The following is an 18,444-nucleotide window of genomic DNA, read 5'->3' on the forward strand; positions in this document are numbered from 1 at the left end:
AAAACCTAATTTTTACATTGTCAAACCATTTTGATTAAGTGTTAAACGCTGCTCTTATGAACTTGGCATATATTGTGCAAGAGCAGTAATTTCTGCCTTTATCTTTTTCGCTTTCTCTGAAAAGGTGCTTGTGTGCTGGAAGAGGCAGTGAGCGCTCATGAGTTATCAGTACTCTCTTCCCTTCCTTTGTACATGCCAGCAAGCCCCAGCCCTGCCTGATAATGGCTATTTTCATGTTCGTGGGGAGTGGGACCTGAGCAGTGTTTGGGAGCAATGAGAAGAGAGAGATGAGAAATGATGAAGGCATTGGGTGCTGATGAGAAAAACAGACGTTTTTATGACTGGGAAACTTTTCTACTTTTTTTCCCTTTTTTTTTCCTTTTTTTTTTTTTTCAAAAACGGAATAAGCAAAATAATTGAAAGAAAGAAAATTGACTTTTTATTGCTTTTTAAGAGCTTAACATGAAGTTTCATCTAGTAAAATTATTGTTATTTTTATCTTTAGCTGCGTCGTTCATGCTTCTCCTTAAAGAAGATATTTCTCCAGTTCAGAATGCCAGCTGCAAGGAGCCGCGCAGAGAATGACAATGGCCTATGCAAATACAATGCATCAGCTATAAAGCCTGTTCCAGAGCACCCGCCCCTGCTGAAGCAGAGCTGCTGGCGGCACAGAATGCGGCCTGGCCCTGGGATGTGCTGAAGGGCTGAGGCTCCCTTTGCTGCAAGCAGGAGGTGAGAATGCTCCACACCTTCTATGAGTCCCGTCGTGTCACCAGCACCACACGTCAGGGAGTGACCAGCGAGGGAGGAGAGTGCTGGATCCGCTTACACACCTGGAAGGCTCTAGGAGGCCAAACGCACTTATCGGTTTGGAATTTGTGACTCCAGATCACCACAGTTTCAAAGAGTCACTTCACTACCCCAGGCCGCCATTGCATCAGCCCTCAAGAAGCTGAATGGCTGTGCAGTTGCCAGTTGCCTTATTTCAGAGTATGGGATTGTCTTTTCTGTCCAGGTCTCCTCTGCAAACTCTCACTGATCAAGATTCAGACAGATAACATGCCAGGCCCTGGTAGATTGTGCAAGGGCTTGTTACTCCAGAATTGGTCAGAAAGGTGAGAATGGAAGGAAATTTCCACTGGGAAATCAGGAATTTTCAGTAGGAAAAGTAATAATAAAAAAGAATTCTTTTGCTTGAAAATTGAGAAAGCACTTTGCAGGTAGGAATGAGTGTATGGCAGTTTGGACTGTTCCTGGTCCCTGTGCACTCCTCAGCTCTGTCCATAAGATACTGACAGACTTGTAAATGATCTGAGCTAGGTGGCAGACCAGAAAAACCCTAATCCAGCATGATGGTTCACATGCAGCAGTAGGTAACAACATGTTTCTCCCCAGCACCTTTAAGTCAGCAAGTCACAGTAACTAGGACAGGGACATGTAGGTATCATGACCAAGGGCAACGATCATACAAAAGGTGATAACGCAGGAGCTAAATTGGGCTCAAGAGGGAGGCACATCTGGATATTGTGGTGCAGAGAGAGTCTTTCTGCTTTGGCAGGGCACAAAGTCTTCTTACAGAGACATTGCATCCCTCAGGATAAAAGATTTGATCGCATCTCAGTTGGTGCCAACCTGACATAGAAGAAAAATTATACATTACAAAATTCTAAAAGACAGCTAAAGGGAAGGAGTCAGAGAGGGGATAAAGAAACAAAAATAAATCAGAATCACTGTAGAGAAAAGAGACTGAAGGGAGAGTGAAAATACAGAAGACCTTTTGGAAAGTAAAGATTTTAGAAAGAAACAAATATTGAAGAAAAAAAAGGGGGAATAAAAATCCAGGACATAAAGCCAGGCAGCATGGTCAGTGTCCTTTATATCAATTTTTAGTGCTCCTTTTCAGCTGCCCTAGGAATAGTTCATAAACCACAGCATTTATTATAGGGGTGGTGTCACACACTGCAAACCTATTTTGCGAATGTTACCACTGGGGGATCACATGTTGAACTGGCCTCCATTGCAGTTGACAGGCTCAATAAATTCAAAAAGATCAAGAAGAACACAAGTGACAGAATGTATTTAGAATGTGCATGTTCTTCTCTCTTTTTGTTCCACATAGAAACGAATATGAATCCCCCATGCTACCAGCCACCACATTTTTATTGTAAGCCTTGTAAAATCTGATGTTAAAACCTAAGCTCTCGGATCATGCAATTATGTGAGTCTCTGCTTTCATTTTTTAAAATGTCAGTTTCTAACCTGTCTACCTGTGAAGAAAGACTTGGAAGCACAAACATGTACAGACTCAGAGCCAACTAATTATTGATTATTTTTTTTTAAATGTCTTGATGCTGGGATTGATTCTGAATTTCCAAAATAGAGACAATGGACACAGTGGCTTTCTTGCAGCCAGCACCAAGGCAGATGTGACATTCTTACCATATTCCTCCAGTTTAGAGATCTAGTATCTCAGTGACCTGCCTTTTGAAAAACCTGTAAATCTTGACGTGAGTTGTACGATCTTGATCAACCTTTAATTTGTAGCAAGTGCCTCATAGAAGTGAGCTAATACAACTAAAGTCTACAAAACTTAGCCAGCTTTTATTACATGGAGATACATTCCTCATATAATATTTATCATATTTATCTGCTCCTTTTATTTAATGTGGCAGAGTTCTGGGATCAAGCATCCATTAAATCCTGTCAAAACTGGATACAGCTCTGCAGTGCTAAAAAAACCCATGATGTTGAGGATTCTGGACTGAAAGAGCCAGATTGGGGTTCCAATTCAAAAATTCATTTCATGATGTAAGTGAAAGAAGGAGCGGCAATTCAGTAAGTCAGAAAGAGGGAATGCAGGCAGCTGGTTCACACATTGCATGAAAAAGAGTAGCAAGATAGTTTAAAACCCTTTCTGGTATGTTTCTGGGTGCTGCAGCCCCCCTTGATGACAGTGTAGACATAGTAAAATGTATGATTCGGAAAAAGAGGAGAACTCGTGTCAGAAAGAGCTGATTGCTTTGAACAAGGCCACTAAAGCATAGCTAGGTTTCCTGTTACCTGTCCTCTCAGCAGGTACCAGGTAGCCCTGTCATCTCATAACAAAGAAGAGTGGAAGTGAGGATTTGCTGAGAGTTAGGAGGACTTAATTGCCCCTTTCTAGTTACCTCCAGTTCATGTATTTCTGCCTTGCTGCAGAAACTTGCTGCTTGATTCTCCGGTGCTGTGCTACAGCTTGTCTCCAGCTGTGCACTAGGAATACAAATCATACCAGTGCCGCAGCAGGGCAGAAGAGCTTGGGAGTATTTGGCTTGCTAAGGCTCCTCCGGGCACTGGTGCAGATTCTCTGCTCCAGCCCTAGGAGTAGCTTCCTCTGCAACCGCAGCTGCTGAAGCCACGGTGCGGCTCCCGTCAGGACTGCGCTAGGGACGGAGCTGTGATGCAGAGCTCTGTGGCAGCACAACCACTGTGCAATCTGGTCTCTATGTAGCACGCAGCATGAAATCCGTGCATGGTTTCTGTTTGTGGAGAAAGAGAGAACTGAGGTTGCAGCTTCACCTGCCATTGTGCCCTTTCTCATTTACAGTGTGAGTACTGTGGAAAATTGAGGACAGACAAGCAGAGGCTGGAAGGTTGAGTTGTTTACAGAGTCAAACCTTGGGAAGAAGCAGATTTCAGACAGTTATTCAGGTCTGTGTCATCCACATAAGGACTCAGTTTGTTGGCAGGATCTGGTAGCCAAAGAACCTATATTGAGGGGGGATGCTGTTAGCCATAGAAGTTGACAGAAGCCCAGATGCCCAGATTTAGCAGACAGGAGTGTGTGTTCATGTCCACATCTGCCTCGGTGTGTGCTTGCAGGACAGAGCAAGCCAGCTGGCCAGATGTTCCACCTTCTACCACCCTCCTGGTTCTTGTTAACTTAGTTTAAATTTTCCTGCTTTCTTCCCTCTCCACCCTCCTAGTTGTGTGATTACCTTCCTCTTAGATGTAGTGCAGGCTATCTAATTCCATTCAGTGCTTTGGCAATAGAGATCACTAGCTTGAGGTTAGAAAGGGTAAAGTGGCTCCTGGCTGTTAATCTCATCCTCAGTCCCTCTGTGGCAACTACCTGTGGGCCCTGACAGTGCCACTCATCGGTATTCTGCTTCAAAGTGCTGAGTGTGGACCTCATGGCCTAAGGACCAACATCTATCAGGAATGAACTGGACTAAAACAATTTGTTACCACTGAAGGGACAGTGCAAGCTGTGGAGGTGGGCTGTAAGGGGGAGAGGGAACAAGGCTTAGGAAAGAGAAAAAAACCCTAAATGAACAGCATGGTCATATTCCACCTTGTAGGACAAATCGGTGCTAGACATTCCCAGGCTCAGCAACTTCATTCCTTTCCTGGCAAGAGAGAAATCAAAGATGGTAGAAAAAAAAAGCATTTTTAATGTGCTGTCCTTGAGGTGTGAAGCAGTCAGGCCTAGGATTTCCCAACTGGTCACCTATTGCCTGGTCATCCCTAATGTTGGACTTAATGTTCTTGGCTCCTCTGCCTAAGCAGAAACGGAAGCATTAACTCTTCATAGACTTTTTTTTGTCAAAATCTGTCACGGGACAGTTGAAGGAAGCAGAAGAAAGGCAGTGCTGTCTACCTAATAAGAAGAAAAAGGCAGCAAGGAGTCTGGGTTTATTAGCATTTCTGCCACTGACTCACTGCACGGTTTGGTATGGTTTTGTCTTTTGCTTCTTCACAGCACTCTTGTAAATACGGTGGGTGTATGTAAATAGCCTTGATATGCTTGGATGGAAGCCATGCAAGAAAGGAATTTATAAGAGCATAGCATGATACTACAGAGACTTAGCTGAAAAACGGGAAAGACATGGCTTTCCCAGAGTCACTATGAGATATTTTCATTTGTCCTTTGGCACAGCAGCTTCAAGCCCTGACATTTAGATGTCCCTCCTGTGGCTGGCTCCTGCCATGCTGTAAAAGGGACGTGAGAAGCGCACCCCTAGGGTGGGGCAGAGTCCTACAGAGCAGGCAGCAGTGGATTTGGAAGAAGGGGGAGATTTGCACAGTTCCCAGCTGAGGGGGCAGTGCAAAGAGGGACAAATACTGCTAGAGGCCGCTTCTACTGAAGGGGAGTCTGACAGAATGAGGGTCATACGGTGAAAGGTCCTGTTGTGCTGCTGACTCTCAAACATTCTCTGGGTCCCCTAATTATAGCGTTTTCCCTCTCCCAAAGTCAGGTTACAATTGTGAAGTTCATCTTTTTTTTAAAAAAGTGTAATTATATTTCTAGTACCTCTGTTGCAGACAAAACATTAAAAATGTAAATCCCAGGGTTTGGATTTGTCTTTTTTTTTTTTTTTTTTTTTTAAGAAAGGAAAAATAAGAATTGTGAATTTTTAAAAGTAAAGACTCAGATTTTTGGTAACTTTTACGTGACTCTTGAAGGCCTGAGACTAGCATTACTAAGTGGGTTAGTACTACCAGTATCTCAGATTATTAAAGATAGAAACTGAAAACTAATTAGGAGTTCATGTTGTTTTTTTCTCTAATGTTCCACTCAGCTGGTCCGAGTGATACCAGCTTGTTTAATTTCCTTTCCTCCTGCTTGTCAGTTCCACTTACTGTTTTTCATATTGGTAGCAGAAAGCTTCTGGGTTCATGACATCTTTCAGGGAGGGAAGTCCTCTGTCAATATCCAGTTATTCTCCATCTTAGTTTAAATAAAGTCAATAGGATATTACAAATTTATTTTTTTTTTATTAATGGTTCCAAATTTATAAAGCTTACGTTTTTGCATGTATGTAAACATTTATAGGGGACTGAAATGCTGGGGTTTCAACCCCAAGCCCCAAATTAAGGTTGACATGTGGGTGATTCCCACAGCCCTTCACAAAGGGGGGGGTGAGTTTACCTTTAGGCTTCCCCCCAGGGTGGGCTGGCCTGGCAGACAGAGCCATGGGGTAAAGGAGCCCCAGGGGTCCCGCAGTCAGTAACAAAGGTCAGGTGTCCCACTGAGGGATAAAGCTGGGACCACTTGCAGGAAGGTGGGTGTGCTTTACAAATTTTCCTGTTGGGGAAAGGACCTCCTGACTCCTTAGAACTGGGTTCTAGTCAGGTCTGGCTTTGTAAATGCAGGCTTTGTAGGGATTCAGCATGTGGCTTCCTTGGTCTTACATATTTGGCTGGTTGTCTCCCATCCCTTCTATGGGAGACTGTATTTTGCTGTTTATTCCATGCATTGTTGGTCATGTGGTGTTGTTGTTGGGATCATTTGGATTGATGTTGATTATGTATAACCTAATTGACTTGTTTGTACCCCCAGCGCTCACCCGTGTACTGACCCTTTTGTGTCAAATACAATCTGGTTATTGGTTCATCTTTATGCTAGGCCTGGTGCAAAACAGGGATCCATTGAGCTTGAGACTCAGGTAGCTAGTTGGAGCCATTCTCTACAGTTGCTATATTCTTTATCCCACTCTTTCCAGTCTTTTTTCTCTGTCTTGCTCTTACCTTCCCTTAGACATGTTCTCTCCTTCCTGTGTCTTCCCTGCAATGTTGGCTTTCTCGTGCTACCTATCCTAGCCATGCCCTTTTCCCCCTGAATGCCTCTTTCCCTGCAGTTGTGGCTCCACACTGCATTGTGCATATCTCTTTCTGCCTGCTGCATTTCCATCTTTGCTCTTCTGCTCTACTCCTTCTCTCCTGTACCTCTCAATTTTACTCTCTACCTTTGTCTCCTGCTGCCTCATTCTTCTGTCTCCCAAGGGCTGCTTTCCCAAGAGAAGCTAAGTCAAATTGATCTGCCATTTAATTAGCTGATGTGTTCATTGCCTGTGCCTGCTGTTTGCAAATAGGCCTGCCTGAAAGTCCCTGGGGGAGGTGAGGTTGTGTGGCAATGGGGTAGGCGGATAGATGGGCTGGCAGCAGCTCAGCCAGAAGGCAGCTTCCTCGGAAACAAAACACCTGCCAGTAACACCTGTGCTCATAAATGTTTGCTGCCATCCTTGGTAGGGCCCCAACACTTGGAGAATGAACGTGTCTGTTCCATGGCATCAAACCAAGGCAGCTTTCTGGCATGTGTGAAAGCTTCTAACTAGTACTTATACCAAGCACATGATGTTCGGGTGGAGAAATGCAAGCCAAGAGGCACACACCTCTGTAATTAAGGATACGGGCATACTGTGAGTCTTCCTTTCAGCCCACAGTTTCTGCTCCAATGGGCCATGTCATTACACCTCCCCATGGGATGGGTGGGTCACACAGAGGTGTGGATGAGGGAGGACCGAGACTTTGTCTTGTTCTGTAACCTTTCATGCCAAAATTTCAACGGACTTGGTCAGAATATGTAGTTCCAACCCTTATGATCTCCATGCAGGCAAGTAAGGGTCCATCTTCCCCATCTGACAGTCAGCAGGAAGTTGTTGACTCATCCAAGGTCATTGCAATGATTTCTAGTTGCAGTTTATGTGAAATCCATGTCTTCTGCTTCTAGACTGCAGACTATCTTCTTATCCCAAAGGGATTTAAAGAGAGACTATGTTATGAATAGTAGCAGATGCATTTAAGGGATGTCTTTGCAGAAATCCTGCCTATGAATGGAGCTCGTTGGTGTTTAACACTACTGAGTTGATTAAAGAATATGAAAAGATTAAACATCATGACAATTGGTCTTGACGGGGAGGCATAACTAAGGATTTTTGCACTGAGCATGACAGAGATGTCCTTCCCTCTCCCCATATTTGTGCACACTTACCTAACTCATTTGTTACAGAAGGAAAATTTTGAGCTCCATCCCTCTACAAACACGTCAGAGGCTTCGCTTCACCTCAGTGTAACAGCTGAATGAAAGCCCTAGGCTCCAAAGGCTTTGCCAATTAATAGACATTTTCTCTTCTCTTTAAACACCCCATGTGACTTCTTAAGCTTTAGGCAGCAAAGCATTCATGGAAAGAGCAGGCCATTCACTGGCACCAGTCACTGACTTTTGCTGCTTTCCTAACCCCTGTCCACACTGACCCTTGCTGCTACCAGAGCAACACAGATTGTTGTTAAGACAATAGAAACAGATTATAGTCTGTGCGTGGAAGAATATTATGTCTGCTTTGCCTGTCAGACATGAGAAAAAAAGGAGTAAGTTAAAACTGAATAATAATACATAAGAAACACAGAGCCTGTCTGAATTAGCCATAGCAAGAGCTGGCCAGTTGTCTTCATTGCTTTTGTGAAGCATTTTCATTATTTTCTCTGCAGCATCTAGCTAATGGCATTGCAGACATACTCAATTAATATGGGTATGGGCCCTTCTGGTAGTCAGGGCTGCACACACAAATTCATATCCTTGTATTGTTTCTGCTGGGTTTTAGGTGCATGTATTCAACAGAAGAAATACTATCTGTCTGGTTTTTACTATCTCCCTTTCTCAGACTCCCTTTCTGTCCTTAAAGGCCTTGAGCTTTCTCTGTTTTATTCCTCTGTTCTCTTTCTCTCAGCATTCATTAAATCAGCAAGCTCTTTGAGAAGGAAGCTAGTTTTTCATTCTGCATGTGAAGTGTGGCCCTGGTCCCATTCAGATCCTGGAACTGCTACTGATCACCTGCAACTGTGCATGTGCGGTGCAGCAGGGAGCACAAGATGGCTGTGCAGGGATGTTTCTGTGAGCTGTGCCAGTGCAGGCAAGAAGTCAGGATGTATGCTTGGCACTGTGCAAAGTCTGAGGATCCCTTTTCATTATTCTCCTTATACTGAGGATTAGAGTAGAAAAAGAAAAAGACAGTGCGTGGCATAGACAAAGGCTAACTTAGGAGTTGAGTCTTAGGGAAGATTCTTAGGCTGCAGATGAAACGCAGAGCTATGACTCCCTCTTCCTAGTAACTGGGATAGCAGGATGGTTGCATATGTCCATCAATGCAGAGCTGGCCAGCCCTGTCCCAGCATTTCTTGCTTTGGACTTTGAGCTTTATACACAGAATATTCTTCAGTTCAGTAAAGTGCCTTGGTTTGAGAAGCATTTAACCTTGTACCTCAGTCTCACTGAAATCAAGGGGATTTAAACACATGCTTAACCTTCATCATTCTCTTGAGTATTCTTCTGAACTGGGCCTTTTACGAGGGCATGAGTCCCTGAGGACTTGTATGAGTTTTACCTTCTTGCATGCTGCTCCTCATATACTATTGATGGAACAATCTGTTACTCATTAATGCTGCAGATTAAGCCATTTTGCCTGAATCTGTTTTTTCAGTAGACATTTTAACTGCTCGTCTTATATGATATATTTGATTTCCAGTGCCTAGTAACAATATGACAGCAAATCTAGAGTAGGTTTAATAACTATTTGTTCTGTCTCCTCAGGCATACATTGACTGCAGGAGGTGGCATGAACTCAGTGTTGTAAGCTACAGCAGTGATGGCCATCCTACAAAACAAAACAGAGAGACAGAGAATGAGAAACCTCCAGTTGCAAATTATCGTCATGTAGATGGGAAAGACATGAATCACTTCCACTAGAGTTTCAAGGACAGATTCCACAAAAATCTGTCAGGAAGGTTCAGGGTCCTTTCTGCTGGTAAGTGGACTACTCTTTGTATCTTTCTGGAGGAGAAAGGGTACAATCTCATGATTAAGGAAATTAGTTTATCACTGAGAACTGCTGAATGGGACCCCCAGATGTAGAACAGATACACCCTAGGGAGTTCAAATGATGTCAGTGTCTACACCTTTCCCCCAGAGTTACTCGGCTGCCTGACTGGGCTGTGGCTTTGTGACTGATGAATATGTGGAACGGATATTTGACACTGTGGAGGTGATGGCTTTGGTGGAGGCTGTTTGTCCTTCCTCCCCCTTGTGGGGATTAGGGCATTACCAACAGATGGGTCCCTGTTGTGAGGCACTCCACACTTGGCCATCCACACTTGTCTCTCCTTGTTTGTCACTCTGTCTGTCATGATGTAATTTCTTTTCACCCCCTGGCAGGAAGTTAGGAGGGTTTCCTTTAACAGATGCTTTTCATGTTGGCTCCCTGGAGAGCAGTGATCCTTCTGTGCATCAGTGTGCAGCTCACCTCCCACTGCCCAGAGTCTGTCTGTCCTCTGGGAGGTTGGACTTCTGTGTGCTCAGGACACCAGTTGTGTACTGGGGTACACATCAAGTGAGCTACTAAAAAATGTGTTATTCACATTAGACCAAAGTCTTCAAAGTCGGGGGATTACTGGCTACCAAAGAACCCTTGGCTTTACTGAGAGAGCAAGATGTCTCTACAGCTGGTCCAGAGAAGTTCTGCTGCTCGACAAAAAGTAGCGTGACACAGGAAAGCATTCAAAACAAGTTTGCTAAGACATTACAAGAAAAACTGAATGATAAAAACAAATTCAGCATGTGAGCATGTCCCACTATTACGGTCTGGTTTAGTAAACCACTGTGGAAGTATAACATTCCATGGTCCTTCCCATTGCTCTAGTGCATTCAGAGCCTGGTGCATGTGAGTTAGGGAGCTCTGCCAGTCCCATTGCAATGCCTGCCCTTTCCAGAAAGTCTCTCCTGCTAGGTATTTAAAAGCAGCTATATGGCTATTAATCCAACTGCAAATCCCTTGCCACACCGCGTGCCAAGTAAGCCTCTCCCAGGGCAGGTGTCTCCCTGGTTGTAATCAGCAGAGAGAGTACAGGCCTGGCTGAGAGCGGCCAAGGATACAACCTTTCCATCAGACCACAGATGGCAGGACTGCCCTTCACCATTGTGGCTTAGGCAAAAACCATCCCTCTGGATGCTCGGGAGCCGTTACCACAACAGCTGCTCTGGGCACTGTGTGAGAGGAAAGGCCAGAGCCATTTCAAGTGTTTTATCGTGCTCTCACCTTGCCTGGCCCCTCATGGAGGCAGAGCCCTGAGAGTTTTGTATTCATTGTCTGTAGAAAGAAGATTAACGATAGGAAGGTGGCTGTTTGCAAGGGCTCAAGAATTAGTTAGTGGGTTTTTTGGCACTGTTTATGTGCTGAAAGAAATTAAGTTTAGGGCAAGAGCTGCATTGTGAAAGGACCATTAGCTATTTCAGTAAGCAGTGGTACTATGTAGTCTTAATATTCTTTCTCTACTGAGCGTTACTAAGGCATAGGAAGGAATGAAGAATTCAAACACCATCCATGATTTCTAGACTGTGTTGTAAGAAACAAAATACAAAACTGGCCCATGGCAAGCTCCTCTTTGCTTTAGTCATGGCTTTGTTTCATCTAGCTCTGAGACTGACTGAGAGGCTGTTTCAGAACCAAATGTTTTTATCCCTGATAGTTACAGTGCTGAAGGTTTAAAGAAACAGTCACTATCAAACTTCACATTCTCTTTCATTTGGATTGAACTTGTGATGGCCACAAAAAAACCCAATGGGTTTTGATCCTGAATAAAGATGAGAAGAGTTTATCTGCCACTTTGTTCTTTGTCTTAAGATAACCAAAATTTCAGTGTTGTGAGCTCTGATTTGGATTTCTGGCAGCACAACACATGAATTAGATAACTTGTTCTTCTTCCTAATACAATTAGATAATTTTGTGCTGTTTCACCAACCTTTTCTTGTGTGACTTAGGTGACGAGTCTGTGTGTCTGGGACAGGTTTAATGCCTACCCGCCCACAGGTTCCTCTTAAGCTGTCATTCTACACTGTCATTTTATCAGAGTTCCCACCTGAGTCTGTGACTGCAATGGTGTGCACTTAGTCTGACTTTCAGCTTGAACTGCTTCCAGCACTGCTGCTTTCCCTGATATTTTATGATAACTTACAGGTGATCTCACAAATGTTAGAGGACACTAAAAGGAGGCTGTAAGAGCAGCTGGCCCTGACTGATTATGTTTAACCTTAAGGAAATCTGTCTGTGATAAACTTGCTTTTACAGTGGGGAGGGATGTTTTGCCAAAGACGAGAGCTGTTCCCATGCTGTCAGCTCCCAATCAACTGAGGATCTATGCTGAACACTGCAGAGAGAGGGAGGAGGATATTTCCTTTGGCCTGCCTGTGCCACCATTTCAACACACCCAACAATCATGTCTGCAGGTGACCCACCAAATTCTCAATATGTAAAATTTAGAAGCATTAATTTGCTAAGCCCTGTTTTCCTGAAGGTCATGGGGTTATCAAAGCAGAAGTATCTGGGAGATACAGTTCTAATTGTATGTGAAGGTGGTCTGATTAATTAAATTTTAAAGTCTTCCAATCTACAAAGCAATGGTAGTCCTTCTTCGATGGACTGCATATTTCTGCATGCCCTGTAATGATTCTGCTGGATAATTTACACTTTCTTTGAGGATTAGCCTAGCTGATTTGGAGGACACTGGAGGCAGGAGGAGACTACCTTAGCTGCAGGTACTGTGCCCTAGTGCCCTTAGCTGTTTTTCTATAAGGCATCAGTTTTGGCCGAGCATTTGCCACAATGCAATCTCTCACATTTTGCCAGTGCTGAACAGCCTTCCTCTTTTTACAGGAATGTCACATTGTCTGGGAACATGGGTTGTGTCACACTTAATTTTGTATCGAAGGCCAAAGTCATATGGAAAATTTTTCAAATAGCCCTAAAGTGATGTAGCTGCATCAGCTCTGCTGCTGTACCACGTTGTTCTGTGAGCAGCCACCTCTGTTCTCCCCGCAGGAGCTCCAGGGGTGCAAGTGGGCCGAAGCTGCGAGACAAGACAACTAATGCTAGTTTCTTTGAGAAGTACCTGGAACATGTAGTGTTGTTTCCATCACTGAGTTGCTTATTATCAAGGATAAAAATCTACTATTTCTTTTCAATCTTTTCCTGCACAGATAGCTGAAATGCTCTTTTCCAAGTAGTTTCCAAGGAACTCACCCCTTTTCTCTGTAAAGAAGCTCTTACTCTGATTATCTGTTGTAGTGGAGGCTCTGTATGGGACTGCCTTAAAAGACCACTCAACAGTTTCAGAAACCGCAGTACTCTGTAGATAGTATTAGCTGCTAGTTTCTTTTAGAGTGCAGTTCAAAGCAACAGATTTGGTGTATACAGCAGCACCTGACCTGAGCCCAGGTTTTGTCGGAGGCTGTCTTTCATGCAGTACATTTTCCTGCTGCTTAGAACTGACAGCAGGCTGTTACCAAAGCATCTTACTGGAGCTCTTATGATTCTGCTCCTCACTTTTACCGTAAAATTTTGAGGTTTAAACAATGCAACATTTACTCAGCTGTGGGCTTTATCTTAGAGGGAAGTCTGAATGAGATAAGGTACAAGGGGATTGGCTAATGGAGAATTGGGCTAGAAAGAAGCTGAATGTAGTCACATATATGGTTTATAACCTCCAAAGCAATCCTTACGTTTCCACTGTAACCAGAAAATTAATGATCTGCCAAGAGAATCTGATTTCTGACCCAGTTTCCAGATCTAAGAGATTCTGGACAAGTAACCAAACCTTTTTTGGGTATTCTTGCACATAGTTCACATGAGGCTAATTGCAATTGGTTGTTTTGTTCCAAAATGGAAATGATTAAACCTCCTTGATATCACTAGAAACTTCCTATCTTGCACTTCTTTTCAAGCATTAACTTAATATTATTTCACTTTACATTGAGTACAACCATTTGGTGAACTCTTTCATTTCTATCACACATTTCAGGGGGAAGATGTGGCCCTACACAACTGCTTAAATTTCAGTCACAGCTATACAATGTCCCATGTTACAACTCCTGCAAAGCTAATTTTGTGGTAGTACAACCAGTAAATCCACCTGACTTCCCACTGTTGCTGAAGTTGTCATTTAGGCTGTAACCTAATGTTTCTGCTCCGCCAGTGACCTTTTACTAACCAGTGTCTTTGGCTATTTAAAGAAAATGTTCCAGCATTCAATTTTTACAGAATTTTAGTGCCTGGGAAGTATGCCAGACTGCCAGACATAGAAATGTGAGTCCTGCTCTTTTTTTGGACAGGTATAGCATAAGCAAACTACCATAAACTCCTTCTCTCCATACAGTCCCAGTTTACCTCAGTCCTGAACCAGACGGATCTCTACCAAGTGGGGCAAAACACCTTAGCCCTCATGGTCAATTTAAAGTGCTGGCCTGAATTCCCATAGATTTGGAAATATGAGCTGATCGGTTCTTTAGTGGTGTAGATGGCTATCCAGTAGAAGGTGGAGTAGGAGCATCACCAGTTTCAGGTAATAAGCGTCCGTCAGACCTTTAGTCCAACACTCATCTCTGTCAGCTTAAAATCAGGGGCATATATGCAAAGACTTTATATCACAGTCCTCTGAGACTTGTCTCATAGCCAGCCTTGAGGCTTTTACAGAGATCACTAATCCTCTTTTACTGTCTTGGAAATCTGCATTTCTGCTAATTAGCCAACTATTGGAAAACATGGCTGGACATTGCTATCAGCAGAATTAGGCTGGCTTTCACTAATTTGTCATTGTCCTGCATTGTCCAGCAGTTTGCTGGTACCTGCTAATATAGCAGCAACATGCTGAGGAACTTACAGGCCATCTTTCAGATACTTAGAAAGGGCTGTCAAGAAGATGCAGTGTTGTCTCTCACTCCCCCTTTTCTTATTTTATGTAGAATTAGACCCCACGAATGTGTGGAAGAACAGCCATGGCTGCAGTCAAGGCATTGTGCAAGTTTTCCTCCCACAGCTGTGTTGGTGCAACTGAGTCTAGTTATTCTTTTTCCAAATGTGGGCTCCCACACTTTGTGCTAAAGCCCCTTTTCCAAACTGGTTTTCAGACATCTCCCTCTAGGTTCTGACATAACAGCACCTGAGATGTGCTCTCACAGTCACTCAGTTAATACTGCAGCAATCCAGGTTAGTATCCAGCTTTGTGAATACACCTCTTCTTTCCTAGACCTGGATCTTTGCTTAAAGGTAGTTACAGCCCTAACAGAGCATGTAACAGCAACTCTCAGCTTGGTTTATTGAGCTAGGATGGCGGATTGAACTAATCAGCCTGGTCCATAGTGGTAGTGAAGGCAGGAGAGACAATCAGCTTACGATAGAACAGGCAGCCCTCACCCTCGGATTGTCCTAACTAATGACTGGCCTGCTATTGTCCTGGTCTTTCTGCCTGCTTGGGAAGTCGTCCCGCAGACACATTACCTACAGAAGGAGACCACAGAGATGTACTGTGACTAAAGTAATCTTGTGTGCTTCTGGAAGTGTCTGAAAGCAGCAATAGCAAGTATTTCAAAGCTCTTTATTGAAGTGACCTTGCTGCACATTAAGATGTACCAGAAGAGATGGACTAAAGCAATAGGATGGTTACAGATATCTCATTGCTCTTCGTCCGGCCAAGCCTTGTAATTCTTCTTTGTTAACTAACTATAACCAGATAAAATACAAGGACCTCTGTGAAAAGCAGTTACTGTAGCAGATGAGATGACTTATGTGGGGACAGTTTCAGCAGTGTTATTAAAGACATACTTTTTTGCATTGTTCTGAAGTGAAAACATAAAAGATACAACGTAATTCTTTTGGTTTGATAGAACTGCAGGCATGGTGACAGCTGTATGTAATAATAATCATTTAACACCTTGTTAGTCCTCAGAGACCCATGCAGAATTAAAGTTGTGTTTTACCAGGCGATACACACACAGGCAGTGGTGTGAACAACTTACAAGATAATAGTTGTACTGCTGGTACTGGCTTTAAATGTTAAGGGAATTGTGTCTCTCTGTTTAGGTATATATTGAATATCTATCACTGTGGCATTTCTGGAATTGCAGTCTGTGTTAATCAGGAGGCCATTATTAAACAGCTACAAATCACAGGCACAAGTAAGCAACCTTTCACTCAGCTTTGCTTCCAGCTTAGTTCCCTGTATTTACCAAGGCTTACACTCTGTCTGAAGCTGCACAGACATACAGAGGTATCTAGCACAGAATCACAAGCAGAAACTAAACATGTCATTTCAATATCTAAGGACTACCGCTTCCTAAGCAGCAAGCTGAGAGATTGAGAGAGCAAGCAGCAAAAGGGAGAGAGAGAGATGAAAGGATGGGAAAGAGAAAAAAACTAAGGAGGGGTACCAGTTAAAAGAGAATACATAATCACATAGAGGCAGAAGCAAAACAGAAGCATGAATGTTTAAATGAGGCAGGGAGAAATGGATGGTTGAAGAAGAATTAGAAGGTGAAAAATGGAATGAAGAATTTCCAGAGGTAAAATTGAAATAGAAAAGCATACAACAAAAGGAGAGCTTCATTAAAAAGAAAGAAGGGAATTATTACAAGGCAGGCACAGAAATGAGCATCTGCTGTAAAGAAAGCCCATGACCAGAATACTGCAAAGGGAACAATGAGGTGACCCATGGCCAACAATTTGCACTGTTTCTCATTAATGCTGAGATGCTAATGGCTACCTTCCTCAAATCTCCTCTTTCCTGGGGTACCCTTTCTTTTTGAAATGTTCCACTTCAAATAACAAATTGAGGCAGTTTCACCAACAGGGACTACATACCTGCTGTGTTGAGCTTTCAGGATGAGTTGGCTGTTCCAGTCAAGTCTGAGTCTTTAACAGTCAACACCAGGCTCTTCCTTTAATGTGTGTTACCTGCTTTCTTATTATTGTTATTATTATTACTACTACCACTTTGTTCTAGCAGTTCATCCAGACCTTGATCATGGTCAAATTCTATTGTGATAATCATTGTCAAAAAAATCTTTAAGTAGTAATAAGCAAAGGAAATAATGTTATTCCTCAGTCTAACCAAAAGATTGATTGAAAAATGTACTTTTCATCGGGAAACATCCATTTACTGAAGCTGTTCCTGGAAATTTTTGAATCAGCCAAGGAGACAAGATGGACACAGCAATTCACTAAAGCTAAATTTTATCTGGAAAAGTCTGTTGTTGACATCACTGAAGTGTCAGACAACCATGCAGTCTGATGGCTACAGCCAAAAAGAAAATTGGGCTCATATCCCTTGAGAAAGATCTTCTCTGACAGCACAGTGCTTCCTCATATATTTTTGAGGCATTAAAGGACGAGTGCCTCCTACGGACTCCTACCTCCACAGCTATAGGTGTTTTTTGAGCAACCATACTTAGAAGACTGTCTTGCAAAGGCTGATCTGCCCTAGACCTACAACCTTGTAAGATCACAGCCATTGTTATATGGCTGCAGTCCATGAACAGAGGGAGCAGCTGTTTATGATACCAGCAGATGGAGAGCTCTGAACCTAGAAAAATACATGTATACACATATTTTGGAAGGAATATGCTCTCTTGGCATATGTGCTGTCTGTCTCTTGTGAACTTTCTTCCTTTTGCTGTTGTATTTTCTAGTTAAGTCTTAATGGTTGTTAGGCCTCTGCTCTTTTCAGTTCTTATTGTTCCCCCCCGACATAGCCAAACAAAGCCTCGGGTTCAGTTTTCCAAATCAGCCTCCACAAACTTGACTAGCCAGATCTCCACAGGGAACAAAGTCACATAGATTTCTGTGACAAAACCCATTGATCTGACAGGGGCTGAGATAAATCTGCCTCAAAAAGTTAAAGCAATAGAAATCCGGATCCGCAATGCAAGATTTCAGTGACAAAAACAGGGAGCTGACAGGGACTCAGACAAATCCATCCATGCTGAGTGACTATGCATCCGTTCCACACACAACTGCCTGCTTAAAAGAGATAGTGATGAGAGATCCCCACACAGCATCTAACACGGCATCGGCATTTGTTAGGAGATTAGTGTCGGGAGGGAGAAATACCCAATTAAAGAGGTATTACACTGCCATTGGGGGATTGGGAGTAAGTAGCAATAATCATGCCAACACTGCTATGAAGGAAAAAAATGGAATGCAAAAGAGTTGAAGAAGAAAGAGAAAGCAGAGTATATTCATGGGTTTGGAACTGTGGCAATGAAACAGCTCAAAAGAAGATAACCAGCTCAGACTCCAATTTAAAAATGTATGGGATCAGGACAAAATACAGTCTACATAGCAAAATGGCAACTGCATCAGTCGAGGTCTGCATGTTCATGTCCAGCTAGGAGAGGTGCAGCAGAAGCAGTGACTGCAAAGTGTAGAAGCTGGTGCTTGGTACAGGCTATCACTGAATTTATACTGCCACTTAGCACAGACTGATTAAGACATAAAAACATCAGAGCATGAGAAATGTCTTCCTAGAGCAGACCGGTTGTCCATCTGCTCAAGTGTTTTGTGTCCCACACAGCAAAAGGACATGCTCTTCAGGGGGACCCTTTAAGCCTTTCTGTTTTTTTCCCACAGCATTCAGAAATGTTGGATCAGAGGTGCTAGAGGATACATCCCTGCCCAGTTTTCAGTATCCACTTGTGAATCTGTTCTTGAGTTTGTCTAGTAACATTTGAACCTGGTGGTACTACATACCTCCTTTGCAGGCTCTCTGGTGACTTTCATTAAAAAAAAAAAAAAAAAAAAAAAAAAAGAAGGATTAAGAAGGGGACCTGTGGCTAGAGTAGTAGCCTCATGCTTGGAAAACTCT

This window comes from Athene noctua, chromosome 10 (genome assembly GCF_965140245.1).
Source record: "Athene noctua chromosome 10, bAthNoc1.hap1.1, whole genome shotgun sequence".
NCBI lineage: Eukaryota > Metazoa > Chordata > Aves > Strigiformes > Strigidae > Athene > Athene noctua.